This window comes from Protopterus annectens, chromosome 2.part1 (assembly GCF_019279795.1).
Source record: "Protopterus annectens isolate FY-2018-M chromosome 2.part1, PAN1.0, whole genome shotgun sequence".
NCBI classification, from domain to species: Eukaryota; Metazoa; Chordata; order Ceratodontiformes; family Protopteridae; genus Protopterus; species Protopterus annectens.
In genome coordinates, this window is record NC_056729.1 from 590245835 (window position 1) to 590263812 (window position 17978).

The 17978-nt window shown below is 40.5% G+C and overlaps 1 protein-coding gene across 1 annotated transcript in view; it reads left to right on the top strand.

The window, feature by feature from the left end:
* The window catches only part of LOC122794868 (PR domain zinc finger protein 2-like), a 993012-nt gene that overhangs the window by 836166 nt on the left and 138868 nt on the right, over positions 1-17978 (top strand). The window lies entirely within an intron of this gene.

Here is a 17978-nt window from a genome sequence, read left to right on the forward strand (position 1 = left end):
AACTAGTGCCCTCACAGAACATGACATTCCTGGGTGCCAGCTTGAATACAATGGCCCAGATGGCTTATCTCACGCCAGACAAGCAACTACAACTAACTCAATACTTCAAAATAATGGCAACAAAGACCCAACTCCCTGCAAGAAAAATTCTGCAGGCCTTGGGATTCATGGCATCTTGCATACTACTAATACCATTTGCAAAACTGCATATGAGGAAATTACAATGGTACCTGAAAAGCATCTGGACTCAACACAGCCACAGCTTGGAAACAATGATAACTCTCATTCCCTGCCTTCAACATGAGTTTTTATGGTGGTCACAGGCATGTCACCTCAACAAGGGTCAGCCTTTCACCTTACCCCCAGCCAGGCAAACTATGACAACAGATGCATCGGACTATGCCTGGGGGGGCACACATGGCAGACAGTGCGTTCAAGGCAAATGGACTTCAGATCAAAGATATCTGCACATCAGTCAAAAAGAAATGCTAGCTGTACAAAATGCTCTGACAGCCTTCAAGGACCTCTTACATCCAGGACAACTTATAATAAGGACAGACAATACCACAGTAATGTGGTACATAAACAAGCAAGGGGGTACACACTCCTACCCTCTATGCAGGCAAGCAATGACCTTGTGGAACACAGCACTGACTTACCAAGTTCAATTACAAGCACAATTCCTGCCAGGAAGAAAGAACACATTGGCAGACTACCTAAGCAGGAACATCATGGATCCCCACGAGTGGAAACTGGATCCACAAGTATTTGCAATGAGAACTCAAAAATGGGGGCGCCCAGACATAGACCTGTTTGCCAACCCCAAAAGCAATCAGCTACCAAAATTTTGCACAAGGACATTCCACCATCAAGCTTGGAAAGTGGACTCACTCTCATTCAGTTGGAAAATGTTGACAGTATATGCCTTCCCTCCACTGCCCCTTCTAACAAAGGTGCTGCTGAAAGTCAGAATGGAGAGACCACAAATGATACTCATTGCCCCAGAATGGCCACGCCAGCACTGGTACCCACTACTAAGAAACATGGCCCACCATGGATTTTACCACAAATTCCTCATCTGCTCACACAGCAAGACAGTCAGATTCTACACAGCCAGCTCAAGACCTTAAATCTGGCTGCATGGCAAATCACCTAAACAACCAGCCAGCTCCTCTGTCACAAGCCATTATGGATGTCATTCTGGAAGCCAGGAGGCCCAGCACCAGGAAAGCCTACTCAGACAAATGAAAAAGATTTTGCGCCTGGAACCAAGCTAAAAGCCAAAATCCCCTTGAGCCGGACATACCTCAGATTCTACAATGTCTAACTGAGATGTTACACAAAGGACTTTCCTTTTCATCTATTAAAATTCATGCCTCAGCTATTTCAGCTCACTACAACACGGATCCTCCTTTATTTTCACATCCACTTCTAAGGCAGTATCTCAGAGGGGCCAAAAACATAAGGCCTCCCAGGAGAGCACCAACGCCAACTTGGGACCTCAACTTTGTTCTGGAAAAGCTTGCGCTACCACCTTTTGAGCCAGCTATCTCAGCTGATTTAAAGTTTATATCATGGAAAACTGCCCTGCTGCTAGCAATTACTTAAGCCAGAAGAGTCTCAGAGCTACAGGCACTAATGGCAGTGGAGCCTTTCCTCATTTTCCATCAAGACAGAGTCTCTCTACGAACTAACCCCTTCTTTATGCCAAAGGTGGTATCCAGTGTGGCTCTAAATCAAACCATCCATTTACCCACTTTTTTTTCCCAAATCCACAGAACAAAGGAGAAAGACTCCTGCACTTATTGGACATTCACAGACAACTATGTTACTACTTGGATAAAACTAAGGCTTTCAGAAAATCTGGCAAGCTTTTTATATCCTATGCAACAGCATCACAAGGAAAGGCGGTCTCAAAACAGATCATTTCAAAATGGATAGGACATTGCATACGTTTTTGCTACACCCATCATGGAAAACTAGTTCCTGCTAGCATAAGGCCCCACTCCACCAGGGCAGCAGCTACATCTACAGCCTTCCTCAGGGGGGTGCCAACCAAGGATATTCTGGAAGCTGCAACTTGGAGTTCAGTACACACCATCACCAAACACCATCACTTACCACTATGCTCTAAGACTAGAGCTGGCTTCACCACTGCAGTTTTGCAGGGCCTACTACCCTCTTCCAACCCTGTTTGATTTTACCTCCCATACTTAGCTTTGGGATTCAACCCAAGTGTGATGACTGCAGCAGGGTAACACGATTTACATAGTACAGTTTTGTACCTACCATAAATGTAGATGTTCGATTGTTCACCCTGCTGCAGTCCAGGTTACCCTCCCTCCATCCCCTCTGATCTAACTGAAACTTTTCTATGCCTTTATATCTGATGCAACCTTTGGGGTGTATTTGCTTATATGTTTTGTTTATTATTGGTACTATGTAGTGACCTCCTATTGAGGGGGGGCACCTGACATCTGGGGCAAGAAAAACTGAAGAAAATGGCGTTGGATGCCTCATGTACCCCTGGCGCACTGACGTCAGGGAAGAAACGACAGCAACTGACACCGGACCAAGACTTTGGAACTCAGGCCAACTGCGGGACCGCCTGACGACAGGATAACCCAAGTTTGATGACTGCAGCAGGGTGAACACTCGAACATCTACATTTATGGTAGGTACAAAACTGTACTTCGTTTAAAGTAATGGCACCAATGACCTTTTAAAGAAAACTATTCCTTGACCGATTCTGATGGTGTATCGATTTGGCATTACATTTTCAGGAAATCAGTATCTCTCTCTCTCTGTCCCCATTTGATTTTGCTTTTTCTTTGCACTAGGACAAAGGCAAGAATAAGGGGAATGGGGAAAGCTAAGGTCCAGAAAAAGTGGTCAGGCTCTAGTTTTTTCTTCAAGAAGGGGCTCATTCTTGTAGAAAGTTGGGCTGGGTGGTGTCTGTGGGTAGTAGATTTAATGTGGTGCTAACTTGGACGGCATGGTATGCAGTTCTGGTTCAATGAACAATTGCATATTCTACTTATAATTGGTCTGCTTTTAATAGATGTTCAAAAAAAGTGGTTACTTATAATAAAGCATGGCCACTATTTTCCCTTGCTGTAACTTCCCATCGTCCTTTGTTCCACTGACTTCACACAATTTGAAGGACATATGAGTTTCTTCCCTGATGTATCCCAAAAGATTAATTAGAATTGAATTTCAAAGGAAATGCTGCTCGGTGAGTGATGCAACTTGAACATTTCAAAAATGGCATGTAGGAAGATCTAATGAAAACAACTAAGCATTAAGATGTGCTGCTGCTGAGGATTAGAGCACTCCTAAAAAGTAATGAAACAAGGAAAACTCTAAATGCACTAACGTGTATTAGATATTCCATAACACCAGTGATGTTTGTTAATCTGTTGTAGTGTGTGTATGAATGTGTCTGCATTATTTAATGTTAACAGAAAGGTGTTTATACTTGTGCGATTCAGACATAGGGTGGATTACAAGGCAGAGTTTTCATTAGATGGAGGAAGAAGAAAGCATTTTCAGCTTCAGGGGCATTGTGTTGTTTGCATGTAGTGTAATATCATAAACGTATTTTATTATATAAATATTTCTCTCACAGTTTCAACATATCTTGCTAACACTGAGGAAAAAAATATATATCTATCTATATATATATATATATATATATATATATATATCTATATATATATATATATATATATATGTGTGTGTGTGTGTGTATGTATGTATACATCGGCCTGAGTTCCAAAGTCTTGGTCCGGCGTTGGTTGCTGTCGCTTCTTCCCTGACGTCAGTGCGCCAGGGGTATATAAGAGGCATCCAGCGCCATTTTCTTCAGTTTTTCTTGCCCCAGATGTCAGGTGCCCCCCCCCCCCATAGGAGGTCACTACATAGTACCAATAATAAACATACCTCCAGCTATAAGCAAATACACCCCAAAGGTTGTAGGTTGTATCAAATATAAAGGCATAGAAAAGTTTCAGTTAGATCAGAGGGGATGGAGGGAGGGTAACCTGGACAGCAGCAGGGTGAACACTCAAACATCTACATTTATGGTAGGTACAAAACTGTACTATGTTCATCGTGTTACCCTGCTGCAGTCATCACACTTGGGTTGAATCCCAAAGCTAAGGATGGGAGGTGGAATCAAACAGGGTTAGAAGAGGGTAGTAGGCCCTGAAAAACTGCAGTGGCGAAGCCAGCTCTAGTCTTAGAGTATATTGATAAGTGATGGTGTTTGGTGAAGGTGTGTACTGAACTCCAAGTTGCAGCTTCCAGAATATCCTTGGTTGGCACCCCCCTGAGGAAGGCTGTAGATGTAGCTGCTGCCCTGGTGGAGTGGGCCTTATGCTAGCAGGAACTGGTTTTCCATGATGGGTGTAGCAAAAATGTATGCGATGTCCTATCCATTTTGAAATGGTCTGTTTTGAGATCGCCTTTCCTTGTGATGCTGTTGCATAGGATACAAAAAGCTGGTCAGATTTTCTGAAAGCCTTAGTTTTATCCAAGTAGTAACGTAGTTGCCTGTGAATGTCCAATGAGTGCAGGAGTCTTTCTCCTTTGTTCTGTGGATTTGGGAAAAAAAGTAGGTAAATGGATGGTTTGATTTAGAGCCACACTGGATACCACCTTTGGCATAGTGTAATATCATAAACGTATTTTATTATATAAATATTTCTCTCACAGTTTCAACATATCTTGCTAACACTGAGGAAAAAAATATATATCTATCTATCTATTTATATATATATATATATATATATATATATATATATGTGTGTGTGTATGTGTGTATATATATATATATATATATATATATATATGTATGTATATATATATATATATATATATATATATATATATATATATATATATATATATATATATATATATATATATATATATATATATATATATATATATATATATACATATAAACATACAGAGAGAGACAGAATTTCTTCCAGAGTTTCGATTGCTAAGTTATAGAACCAGATCTGTTTATTGAAGGGACAGGCAATTCGAGATTAAAATGTGGTCATTGGTTTAGATCTCTGCAGTAAAATGTCTGTATTGCCAATAAATTGCTGTTGCAACACTGGTATAGTGGATATATGCTGTATTCATAAACAATTCACTGTACTTTTTAAATAGTTTTGAGTAAACTGCAGTCTACATTGTGTGTTTAAATAAGTTAACATAAAACACAAGGGCCACAAAAATAAGTTATTTTAATGCACTTTAAGCTTTGGGTATAGTACTTTCCTAGCTCATAACTGTCTTTTTCTGTCTCTCCTAAAATTCCTGACTTACTATGATAGCATGAAGGAATTTGTTGTAGACAATGCAATTATAAAGCCATTGCACTCCTCTGAAAATGCTTTTAATGCAGCTACTGTTCTCTTATTTATCTGATGTTTTGAAACTGAGATATTTGGCCCTGTTGTGCCGGGCAAAATGCTGCCCCATTAAGTTAATTGGCACACTTGGATTTACACTGTGTAAGGTCATCTATTGCAGTGTGTGTGTGTGTGTGTGTGTGTGTGTGTGTGTGTGTGTGTGTGTGTGTGTGTGTATATATATATATATATATATATATATATATATAATTTGTGTCTAGATCTTTGCAAAATTCTAGACTTTTGCCTCATATTTTTGGTCTGTTCCTCATAAAATGTGTGTTTTTTTGACGTCACTGAGTATTGAAGCCACTAAATAACGTATATTTGAGTTTCAGACTTCATATCTTACAGAAAATGCATGCTAAGACAAGTCCTGTTATTCTGGCAACTTTCTAAGTTGCCGGAAGCAGTATTTAAAATCTGTCCCTATTTTTGAGCATTTGTTCCACCATTATCAGGCTGTGCATTGTATTTCATTACTGAAACTAAGCAGAAATTCCTTAAGATTCCAAGAGCAGGATAAGTTATTTCTTACACTTATTTCACTGAACTGCACTTCTGAAACGCTTATAATTGTGCTGTACACTTGATCTGCTACATTTTGCACTGTTATAAAGCTTTTTTTTATTGTTTCACTGCATTTATATACTGTTTTATACTGTTTTAACTGTATTTGCATGGCTAGATACTGTTTCATTACTCTAATTGCATGTTTACTGAATTACTTAACTGTAAACTGCTTTTTCTTACTGAGAGTTGTATTTTCTGTTTGTGAGTGCTCTATAACTTTCATTTAGTGGCTACAGCTAGGAACTGTAATTTTTCTCATTCACCCACCCTAGTGTTGTGGTGTTCTTATACTTGATGGCTTTGCAGTTGCCCACCCATACTGTATATTTGATCTGTGACACTCCTCCCAGACTAGTGTCATTAGTTCATTCAATCTAATAGAGAACATTTGTGAAGGCCAACCCACTCAGATTCTTAACGTTGAAATTAACTTCTGTTCCAGCTTTCTCCATTTCCACTTTACTAAAAAAATTTTTACTTAAAAAATAAATTCTAAGCTTGCTTCCCCCTTTCCTGTGGCAGGTCTTGTCCAGATACGGATTTGCTGTGTCCAGGACTGTTTGTGAGCTCCTGAGCCCCCCACCCACACTTAACTAGGGTTAAACTGTTCCTGGCACCATAAAGTCTGCTCTTCAAATTTTCCCTTGCAACTAGCCAGCTTTTTAGTTTGAACACTCAAATCTGTTTCTTTGAGCTCAGCACTTGTTCAGAACTCATTGTAAGCACTAAATAAGCTACAAATTACTACAGCACTCAAATTTCCTCACTTGTCTAGAGGAAAACAGTTTTTAGTACTTAATAAATAAGCACCTATCCAGGCATGTCTAAAGGTCAGCTCCAGGTGTTTTCTCCTGTCTACCTGATGAATCTGGGTATCTTGGGACAATGCAGCAATTGCCTCATGTACACAGACAACCCCCTCATTCTACCATCCAACACTATGACCCGTGAGAGATGCATTTATATAGTCAAACTGGAAGCAAAACTCTCTTCACCGAAGACAGGACTAGACAGTCAAGAGGAGAAGGTAAACACTTGCACCACACCACACTCATTACATAGTCCCTCAAAACCTACACCACCAAAACACACAAACACACAAGCACAAAACACACAACTACATTCACGGAGGCTCTCAGTAAAAATCTGCCCAAACAACTGAGACCTCCAACGGAGAAATGCAAGCAACCCCCACCCCCCAACGCAACTCAAATGACACACAGCCCACATACTCAGTGTGCCACTCAACTACAGCCCATAAGGCATAACATACCCAACACTCTAGTCATAGGTGACTCTATAGTCAGGCACACTGATGTTCCACTCACCAGGCTAAACAAGGAGAAAGTTACTGTCAGCTGCCTGTCTGGTGCCAGGATCCGTCACATAACGCACGCACTCAGGTCACTCCACAACAAGTACAAATATGACTCTGTCATTGTCCATGCTGGTGTGAATGACCTGAGACATACCTCCCTGGACTACATGAAAAGAAACATGGAGGAGCTCTCCGATCTTGTAGCCCAGACAGGTATAACCCTAGCCCTGAGTAGCATCCAGCCATCACCCAGAATGATACCACAGTACAAGGACAATATGATTGACTTCAACAATTGGTTAAGGTTCTGGTGTCATTCTGAGAGAATTCAGTTTCTGTCTACTTGGGATGACATGATCGACAGACCACTCTTCTTTGCCAGAGATGGCCTGCACCTGTCACCCTTGGGATTCCAGATACTGGCAAAGACTCTTGCCACCCCTATAGTGCCTTTTTTAGGCAAGGTTCAAATGACAAATTCACCACTGTAACAGGTCCAAGTAAGCACAATGTGAGGGTAATGCTACTCAATGCTAGAAGTGTAAACCTCAAAATGCACTCACTCTAGGCACTCCTTAAAATGGAGAACATTGACATCTGTGCAGTGACAGAGACCTGGTTCAAGCTCCAGAGAGCACCCCTGCATTACCAGGCTGTAATTCATACCACACTTTTCGGCCACCAAACCCGGACCAAAACACTAAAGGTGGAGGAGTGTCCATATTCATTAAGGATATCCACACCTCCAAGCTAGTTGCTCAGCATAATGCATCCGAGATTATCCAAGTTCAACTAACTCTGGGCAAAGCCGCAATCTAGATTGTAGCTTGGTACAGACCCCCCACCATGCCCCAGGATTCCCACTCCTCTTTTCTTGATACACTGAAAAATGTTAAGGTACAACCAAACACCCTAATAATGGGTGATTTCAACTACCCCACCATTAACTGGGAAAACTACTCGTGTGCCAACTCTTTTGCTCAACGTTTTCTGGAAATCATTAATTCCAACGCCTTGGATCAACTTATCCATACCCCCAGCAGGGGCAGCAGTATCCTAGACCTGGTCATCACCAACATGGGCGACTGGTGTTCCACACCGGAGGTCATTCTTCGTTGGTCAAATCCGACCACAAGCTATTCACCCTAGACATCCACATCCCACTCCCACCCCCCATTAGGTAAACAACTGTAAAAAATTTCTCCAAAGCCAACTTCACGCTTCTTAAGACAGAAGTGGCAAACTTCACAACACCCATGCAGATGGACAATAGAGGTACGACTTCTGAATCCTACACAAATGCACTTTATAAGCACTTACATGATTGCATGGATTGTGCTATCCCTAACTGAACCAAGATGCTATCCTCCAAAAAAAAGGAAGCCAATCTGGTGGTCTTCTGCCATAAACAAACTCTACAACAGAAGAAAGAAATGGTTGCAAAAAAGAGTAAAATCCCACGATTGGAGGAACTCCCTGGTCAGCCTCCGTAAGAAGCTGAGATCCCTCATAAAATCCTCTAAAGCTAGTTATGAAAACAAAATCACCGCTGATTCTAAAAACAGCCACAAAGCATTCTATAGCTAGGTCAAGAATCTCAATGGCAACACTCAGATCTGCTCTGAGTTACAGCACAATGACACTAAATATACAGAACCAACCGATATTGCCAACATCCTGGCAGATGGGTTCACTGCTAACTTTACCCCCCTCTCGCCCCCTAAAGGTTCCATCTTTATATCGAAAGAATGCAAATTTCCTGTAATCACGGCTGCACAGGTAAAAACCTCACTCTCCAAAGCCAAGAACACAGCATCCATACCTTCCACACGAACTACAGAATGAACTGGCACCCCACCCAAGTACCATGTTCAATCATAGCCTCACCTCTGGCTTTGTGCCCATTGAATGGCGCACCGCAACAGTTATCCCACTCCACAAAGGGAGACCACAGCAGTACCCAGGAACTACCGCCCCATTAGCCTGATGAGCCTGGTCTGCAAGGCCATGGAACGTATCATCATGGAACTCCTAAGCAAAGACATTGGAGATCTTCAAACTCTGGACCCCACACAGTTCGGGTTTGTAAAAGGCAGATCATGTCTCCTAAACCTGATAGACTTCTTTGAAGCAGTCACCAAAGCCATAGATGAGGGTAAGGTGGTTCACACAGCCTATCTAGATCTCGCCAAGGCATTCGACACCATCCCCCACTCTGGAATTATAAACTCACTAAACTAGGTACAAATCCCTATGTCACAAGATGGGTTGCCAACTGGCTTACTAAAAGAACCCACACTATGAAAGTAGCAGACTCCAAATCAGACTTCAGACCAGTGACAAGTGGAGTACCACAAGGTCAGTCCTGGGTCCTCTCCTGTTTGGTATCTACTTCTCTGAAGTACAGGCTTACACAGAAGGTCTTTGGCTAACTAAATTTGCAGATGACTGCAAACTAGGAGCCATAATCGAAACTCCTAACAATGTGAACATCTTACAAAAGGGTCTCACTGAGACAGATGCCTGGTGTCAAAGCCATTGTCTTAAGCTCAATGCCAAAAAGTGCATTGTCATCCCCTTTGGTAAAAACTCTGTACCCATGAACTACCACATAAGCGGTAGTCTACTTGACACCAAAAGTGTGATAAGAGACCTTGGGACACAGGTGGACAGTAGTCTCTCCTTTGATAATCACACTGCCACAGTGGTCAAGAAATCCTTCTATGTGGCACACCTCATCACAAAAGGTTTCTCATCCAGAAATAAAAGCGGTCATTGTTCCCCTCTACTCATCACTCATTAGACCCATTATAGAGTACAATGCCCCTTTTGGTGCGTACCTCACAAGACATCTACAACAACTGGAAAGGCCACAAAAATACCTCACAAAGAGGATTACTGGCCTCAACAGATGCCTTACACAGACTGACTAAAAAAACTCAAGCTTTACTCCCTCGTATATTGCCTACTCAGAGGCGATCTCTGCCTAACATACAAAGATATGTCAAACCCAGAGCTGTTGGACATGCTCCACTTAAAGAAATCCCAATCCCTCCGAGCTACACGCTCTAGGGACCTAAACCTTGTCACCACAATAAACAGAACATGCTGGATGTAAAGTTTCCTGTCCCAGACTCTTTCCATATTCTGGAACAGACTACCTATCTTTGTCAAACAGAGCTCCTCATTAGCACTTTTCAAGAAAAATCTTGATGATTGGATGGGTAATAGGAAATTCACCCCGGGGAGCACTACTGTGGTTCTGCTTGACAGGGGCACAGGAAAATAATTTTCTTGGGTGGCGAAAACCAGGGTACCTTTTTGGCTAGGCTTGTATAGGCCCTAGGGCCAATAGCCTAGTACCTACCTATGAACTTATTATTTTAGACTTTGCCCATATTTTTTGCACTAAGAGTTTGAGGGGTATGGTGTGTGTCTTTCTGTGTCCATCTAGCTATACATAGACTTTTGAACAGAAACATTAATGATATTCAAAATAATACCTCTCAGAATGGCCCTAGTAGTCAAAGGGCCAACAATTATGATAATGTATCAAATTTTCAGAGGGGTTTCAATGATAATGGTTCGAATTTTCAGGAGGGTTTCAGTCAAGGCCAGCAGAACTCTGCTCGAAGGGGCAACAGGAGAAAGAATCGTATGAACCGTTGATTGGCCAGAAGATGATATATCCCTTCTCAATTTCCCACAGTGAGTCCAATGACATTGGATCTGAGTTTCCTAATTGTAAGGGACAGACTATAATTTTCAATTCTACCAGAGACTTTAAAGTGTTTAATTATTCCTCTTTTTCTGTGTAAATAATTTTGGCTGATATTTTAGCGAAGGGTATGTCTTTTGTACCTTCTAGAAACTATGATTTAGCAAAAACGTTGGTTGACCTTAAACTGTTTATAAGAAAATTAAATTTGAAAATTTTTGGTTCTAGTGTTGATGAAATTGGTCTACATAGGCAGAATATTTTTAAGGTGAATAGTACATTTAATCCTGTACTACATCCCACACTAGCCACTTTTGAACGTATCTGTGAGTTTGAGTTCAGGAATTTACATTTATTTAAACAAAGTTTTAATACTTAAAGTAGTAACAACTTTGTTAGTGAAGAATGGAATTTGTTAAACACTTTAATAGTGGTTTAAGGATTTCTAAACCTGATAAGGGAGGTAGCATTATGATAATGAGTAATCATTTTTATACATCTAGAATGGAACAGATGTTGGATACTGCTAGTTATGCCAATGTTTCCTTGAATGAGCTTAATCTTGCTTATAGAAAGATTAAGACATTCTTGAATGATTTATTCTTTGAAGCCAGCATTTCTTTGGACATATTTAATTTCCTTTCAGTTCCAGACCCACAAGTCCCTGTCATCCTCGGGATTCCGAAGATTCACAAAGACATATAGAACCCTCCCACTTCGTCTGATAGTTAACAGACATAATTTCATCACATAACCTATAGCAAAATTTGTCGACCACATCCTAAAGCGATTTTTGACTGACAAAATCCAGATTTGTAATGATTTGTGGTCTTTTTTAGAGAATGTGAATGGATTAGTTTATAAGGAGGATTATAATTTTGTTACTATAGATGTTAAGGACGTGTATACTGTGATTCCACATGAGCTTGGAATACATTGGATCAGTCAAGTCCTTCTGAGGAAGGGTATTGATGGTGATGAATTGTATTTGGTACAAGAATTTTTAGGTCTTATTTTAACTAATAATTTTTTCTTATTTGGTGAAACTTATTATGTGCAAACTAAAGGAGTGGCTATGGAGTCTCCATGCGGGACTAGCTTTGCTAATCTGGTCATGAGTTTTTGGAAAAAGAATTTATTTTAAATAACCCCTTTTCAGAGTATATTTATTTTTGTACTCTATACCTAGATGATATTTTTATTATATTTAAAGGGGAAGTTGAGTTATTTCAAGGTTTGATTGATTGTATGAATAATACCACTGATTTTTTTTTTTTTTAATTTACAGGCGATTTTCAAAGCGAAAGGATTTCCTATTTAGATATTTGTTTGAGAAAGGACAGTGATAGACAACAATATGTGGCCACTATTTTTAGGAAGGAGACCTGTTCTAATTCCTTCCTCCATTATTCTTGCTCCCACCCTGAACATCAGAAAAAATCTGTTGTCAAAGGACAGTTTGTTAGGGCTGCCAGAATGGTTTTTAACTATTCTGATTTTTTTGGTTGAATGTGACTTCTGAAAAAATTGTTTTTGAAATGTGGTTACCCACAATCATTAGTTGATGACATAGTTTGTGAGGTTACCACCAAAAGGAATTCTGGGTATTTTAAAGCCATTTTGAATAATTCCATGGGGGTGATCTTGAATCCCGGGGGAACTATTGTCTGGTAATTATGAAGGTTTCCCCATAGATTATTCTTTAATTTTCATCACTCCGTTTAGTAATGATGCTTATTTGTTGAGTCAGATTTTATGTAAGAATTGAGATTTAACAATATCTGATGAAAATGTGAAGCATCGATTGCCAATTAAACCAACCATTATTTTCAGAAGAGGGCTGAATTTGAAATCCTACTTGGAATATAGGAAAATCAATAATTCTAGAATTTAAGGGTATATTTAAATGCGACTCCTTCCCCTTCTGTAAATTAATTGATAGAGGTCTTTACTTCAATATAAAGGATGCAAGATTCTCCTGTAATGGGAGATACAATTGTAATTCCAAAGGCATTATTTATTTGGCCAAATGAAAATGCTGTCCAGTTTTTTTATATAGGAAAAACTGATAGAGATTCGGAGACTGGATGTACGAGCAATATGCAGTTAGAAATTGGAAAGTTGAAAATGCACTTGCGAAAAATGTGGCTATTAGTCGTAACCACAGGTTTGTTTTCCAAGTTATGGATCAGGTAGAGGCAAAAATTGGGGGAGGACCAATATCTTTATGGCTAGAGAGATGTGAGCTTCTGTGGCAGCTTAAATTAGATGCCTTTAAATATCTAGGCATCAATGATGTATGCTCTATAGTGTGCATCTTGAATCTAAGAAGCCTAATGAGCTAATGTTCATAAAAGGAATTTTTCTGCCTTTTCTTGTGGTTGACCCACTAATTAGATTTACAATTTTTATTGTATTTATTGTGTTTATTGTATTTGTATTTGTATTTGCTTTTTCACTATGGAAATTAATGGAGTTTTTTGGTGGGTTTTAATTAGCCAATTTTGATCATGTGACTGTGTTGGGCAGTATTTGAATGACTATTTAAATGACTGTTTTTTATTATTTTTTTTAAGTCTGAAGAAGTATTGACATTGTTCCATGCGAAAGCGCTTATTTTATTAAAGTAGTTGGGAGCTTCTCTGGTGTTGCCGAGTGTTGTTTGCTCTCTTGTTTTATATACCAGTTTTTTGTTTTTTTCCCCATTTTAGCTGGTCAGTTCCATCTAGCTATACATACTTGTGCTTGCAGAGCCAGCAAAAGGAGCTGTGGGAGAAACATATGGCAAATGAATGACAGATAAATATACACGCATATCTATAACTGTAGTTAGTCTGACTCCATAAGTAATTTGGACTAAATGTCTTGCCTGTCTATTGCTCTGTATTTCTTTTTTTTTTCTGTACAGGAATGTTTTGTGGTTACTTCATTAATAAACATTGTGTTTCTCTATTCCTCTTCTCATGTGAGAAGAGAAATGCATATGTATACCATACTGCTCTGCTACCGAAGAATGGAGAGAAAGTCAAAATAATCAGGCTGTTGATGGTCTAAAATATTGTTTTAATGTCTTATCTAAAACAAGACTAGTAGGGGAGAGGTGAGGGGTTTGGCTAGGTGAAGAGGTGTGTTTTGGGTGGCTTCCAAAAATGTCCCAAATTGGGCCCAGCAGTTGCTGAAGCTGGCCCTGACTCCTGCATTTTCCATTGACAGATGATTAGTAGGTATGTTTATTTTTCCAAAGATGGTAGCTAGATTAAAGTGATTTCTGATCATATGCTCTAAAAAAATTTCTCCTTAAACTGCACGTTATTCTTCACCTTTTGTAGTGTTTATTAGTTCATAAGGTGTCACATAAGATGTATACATGTTTTAAGTTATTGGTCAGATTCACTGAATGTGGCCAGTATGGAAGTCTTGCCTGCTCACTTAAGCTGCATCATGTAGTTGCTTGTGTTTTCTCATGTTTGCTTCTGTGGGTAATGAAGCTGCTTTGCATAGTCACGCATCTTGATTGTGCACAGGCTGTCAGTCCCATTCACATCACAGTAGAGGACTCTTAACTAGAAGACATTAATTTTACTACATTTCTTGAATGTTAGCGTTGACTATAAACAGAATTGCTTTTAGTTTCTTGCATCTCATAACTTGATGTACTAAATAATAATGAATGTGTTAGAAAAAAACGTCATCACCCTTTTACTGGATATTTTTACTCTTGCCTACTGGAGCTACTGCAGTACTGTATTTGCTATCTTATGTCTCAGTTACTTGGAAATAATGCTTTCTGTGCCTACTCTGTTCCGCTTTCATTGTATGCATTGTACTTCATGAAGTTGTATTGTTACTGCCTTGTGGTGAGGCTGGAAAGAATTACCAATGCCATTCACGTACATCTAAGATTAAATCAGTATGTCCGATAAAATACTAATGTAATGAAAATAGTTACTCTGTTAGTAACTCATGCTTTTATTGTTGTGAAATTGTTCGGTTTCTAGAGAAAGGTCGTTTTTTTTCCTTTTTTATTTTACTGATTTAGGGTGAGATTTCTGATGAAAATGAACAGGTCACTGTAATAAATTGACCTATTTTGCTACAGGAGCGGTTTGTCATAAGATCACAGAATCATACGAATTACAAGGGAAGTTAGTCATGAGAACATTCAAAAGAGCAAATCAGGTCAGGATGGATTTGCATTTGCTCAAGTTATTAATCCAGTCATCAAGCCTGTTTTGAATGATGCTCGAGTGTCACCCTGTTAATTGGGAAGGACATTTTATTCCTGAGATGAGGTAAATGGGTAATAAACAGAAACATGCTAGAAGGACAGATTTATATGTCAGTGGAAGTTCATTTATGATGTTTGAGGAGTCATTCTTATGGAGATGCAAGAGGTCCAGGTTGGTTGGGTCCTTAACGGAGGTGAAACCAAGTCACAAATTACTGTGTTAAGAGCCTGTATGAGACGGAATATAGAAATAGGTCTTTAAGTATGTCTTTGTATCCAAGGGTCTTTAGGCCAGTAAGCTTTTAATTGGGTAAATGGTACACGCCAAAGAGGGAATTGTACTCATTAACTGTTGCAATTAAAGTGGAGTATAAAAGGATCACACACCCACACATATTTTATATTGTATATATATATATATGCGTGTGTGTGTGTGTGTGTATGTGTGTGTATATATATATATATATATATATATATATATATATATATATATATATATGCGTGTGTGCATGTGTGTGTGTATATATATATATATATATATATATATACACACACACACACACACACACACACACACACACACACACACACACATTTTTTTTAACTGGATGACATGCCTTCAGTTATGTTAAATAAAAGGATTTCCTGACTTCTGATGATACATGTTGCTCAAGAGAGAGGGTGCTGCCAACCAACCCAAGGTACTAAGATTTTTGATAGCCAGCATATCATTGCAAACTGATACATCTGTGTTGTATGTTGAAGGTGGAAGCTGTTGGAATCATGTCATATGCCTTGGCCAGCTCCAAATTGTGCATGTATGTCTTTCTGTCCAACTTACATATGTATAAATATTTCAAGCCTGGGCAATAATGCCCTTCTAGCCTGCCAGTGTACCAAAACAGTTGATATTATGTAGTCCAATCTCACCTACATTCTTACCCTTGGGTTCGGAGCTGAACCTCAGCTCTGATTCGGCCATACTGTAGCTCTTCAATTGTCTTGTGGCTAAGAGGTATCCCATACTGCAACGCGCCTATCACAGATCTCGTTTGCCGCTCGTTACGCTCAGACGTGGACTCGCTCTTGGCCGTGGCCAAGTAAATTTAGAAGAAAAAATTATAAACAAATTGTTGACCAAAAAGCTGTTTTCATAGCTACCTTGTGTGTATTGTTTCTGCTGGTTGTGTAGCCATTTCCGTTGGCCTTGTGGTATTCCGTTTGCCCCTTGTCTCCATGGGCTAGGCCTGTTTTTCAGTCAGAGGACCTTGTTCTCCCTACTGTCCAGTTGTAGTTTTTCCTGTTTGTTGGTATTTAGTTGTTTCTGTGGTGTTAATCTCTTGTTTCCTGGGCTAGGCCCATTTAAATTGGAGGACCTAGTCGTCCTCGTGGTTGTCCGTGGTCTAGGCAGTTTCAGTTAGAGGCTCTAGTTTCCCACGCCTTTCTGTGTTTGATTTTGGTGCAAGGGTGTTTCTGTTTTCTCCTGTGTGGTGTGTGGAGTTTTCTCGTCAGCATGCCTAAGGACCCCAAAGAACACAGGCCTTCAGGCTTTAAAAAGTGTGTAGAATGTAGTAACAAGATGTCATTAACTGATGGGCACTCAGTGTGCGTGTACTGCTTGGGGGCTATTCATCTCCAAGAATCCTGCTTGTTCTGCCACACTTTCAGTCCCCGTGTACTGCAAGAGAGGAAGAACAAGCTTATCTTAAAAGGACTACTGAAACCTTCCTTTGAAGAAGACTTGGAGAGATCTTCTAGTTCCAGATCCTCTCATTCCAAACCGGACAAGAAATCAGAGAAAACATCAACAAAAAAGCGCTCTCCGGCTCAGTAGTTTCTTCGGAGCCGCCAGAGAAAATCGCTAAAACTACTGTTACTTCTTCGGCTCTATTGGCTTTGGTGCCGACAGGAGGCAGTACACCGACTATGTCAACATCGGCTCCCAATATCTTGGAGCCAGTGACAGATATTCTAGTTCGGAGCCGGTCTCCAGTTCATCGACCGGTTTTTCCATCTCATAGGTCTCCCTATGTAGGGAGATCCAGATCTCCGACCTTATCCTCTAGGTCCTGTAGGACCCCCTGTGATGACTGTGTTGATAGAGTGGTGCAGAAACTGCTCCAGGCATCGGTGCTGGCTAAATTGTTTTGGGTTTCGGCCCAGTCGGCCCCAAAGCCCATCCTCCCCTCCTCCAAGCCTTTTTCGGCTTTTGGAGCCAGAGCTGTCAGTTCCGTCTGATGTCATGAGGTCGGTTCCAGTAGCCCCCTCTGGCCTCTTGGCTCCGATCTCTGCTCCGACCCCATCGGTGCCATCCACGGGGTCCAGGATTCTTGGTTCACCGGTCGGACCCGCGAGCGAGGTCTCTGATCGATCTTCGGCTCCTAGCCTTCCTTTCGGTGCTTTGGCTCGGGTGAGCATGGGTCCGACATCGGCTTCGGAGCTCATCTCTTCAGCTCTGAGGGCTACTACCGTGTCTTTCACAGTCAGTCGACTTTCGGAGCTGGGGGGTTCAGCTTTCAAGGTCATGAGGAGCGTGCTGGCCAGGTCATCAGCTGCATCTTACGGCATCGACACTCCAGCACCGGTATCCGTCTCGGATCACCTTCTATCCATGGACAGTGGAGACCCAAGGCTTCAGGATACCTCCATGAGTGGTCCCTAACTTTCTGAGGTCTCCCCGGAGTTTTTGCCTGAGGAGCCTCCCAGAAAGAG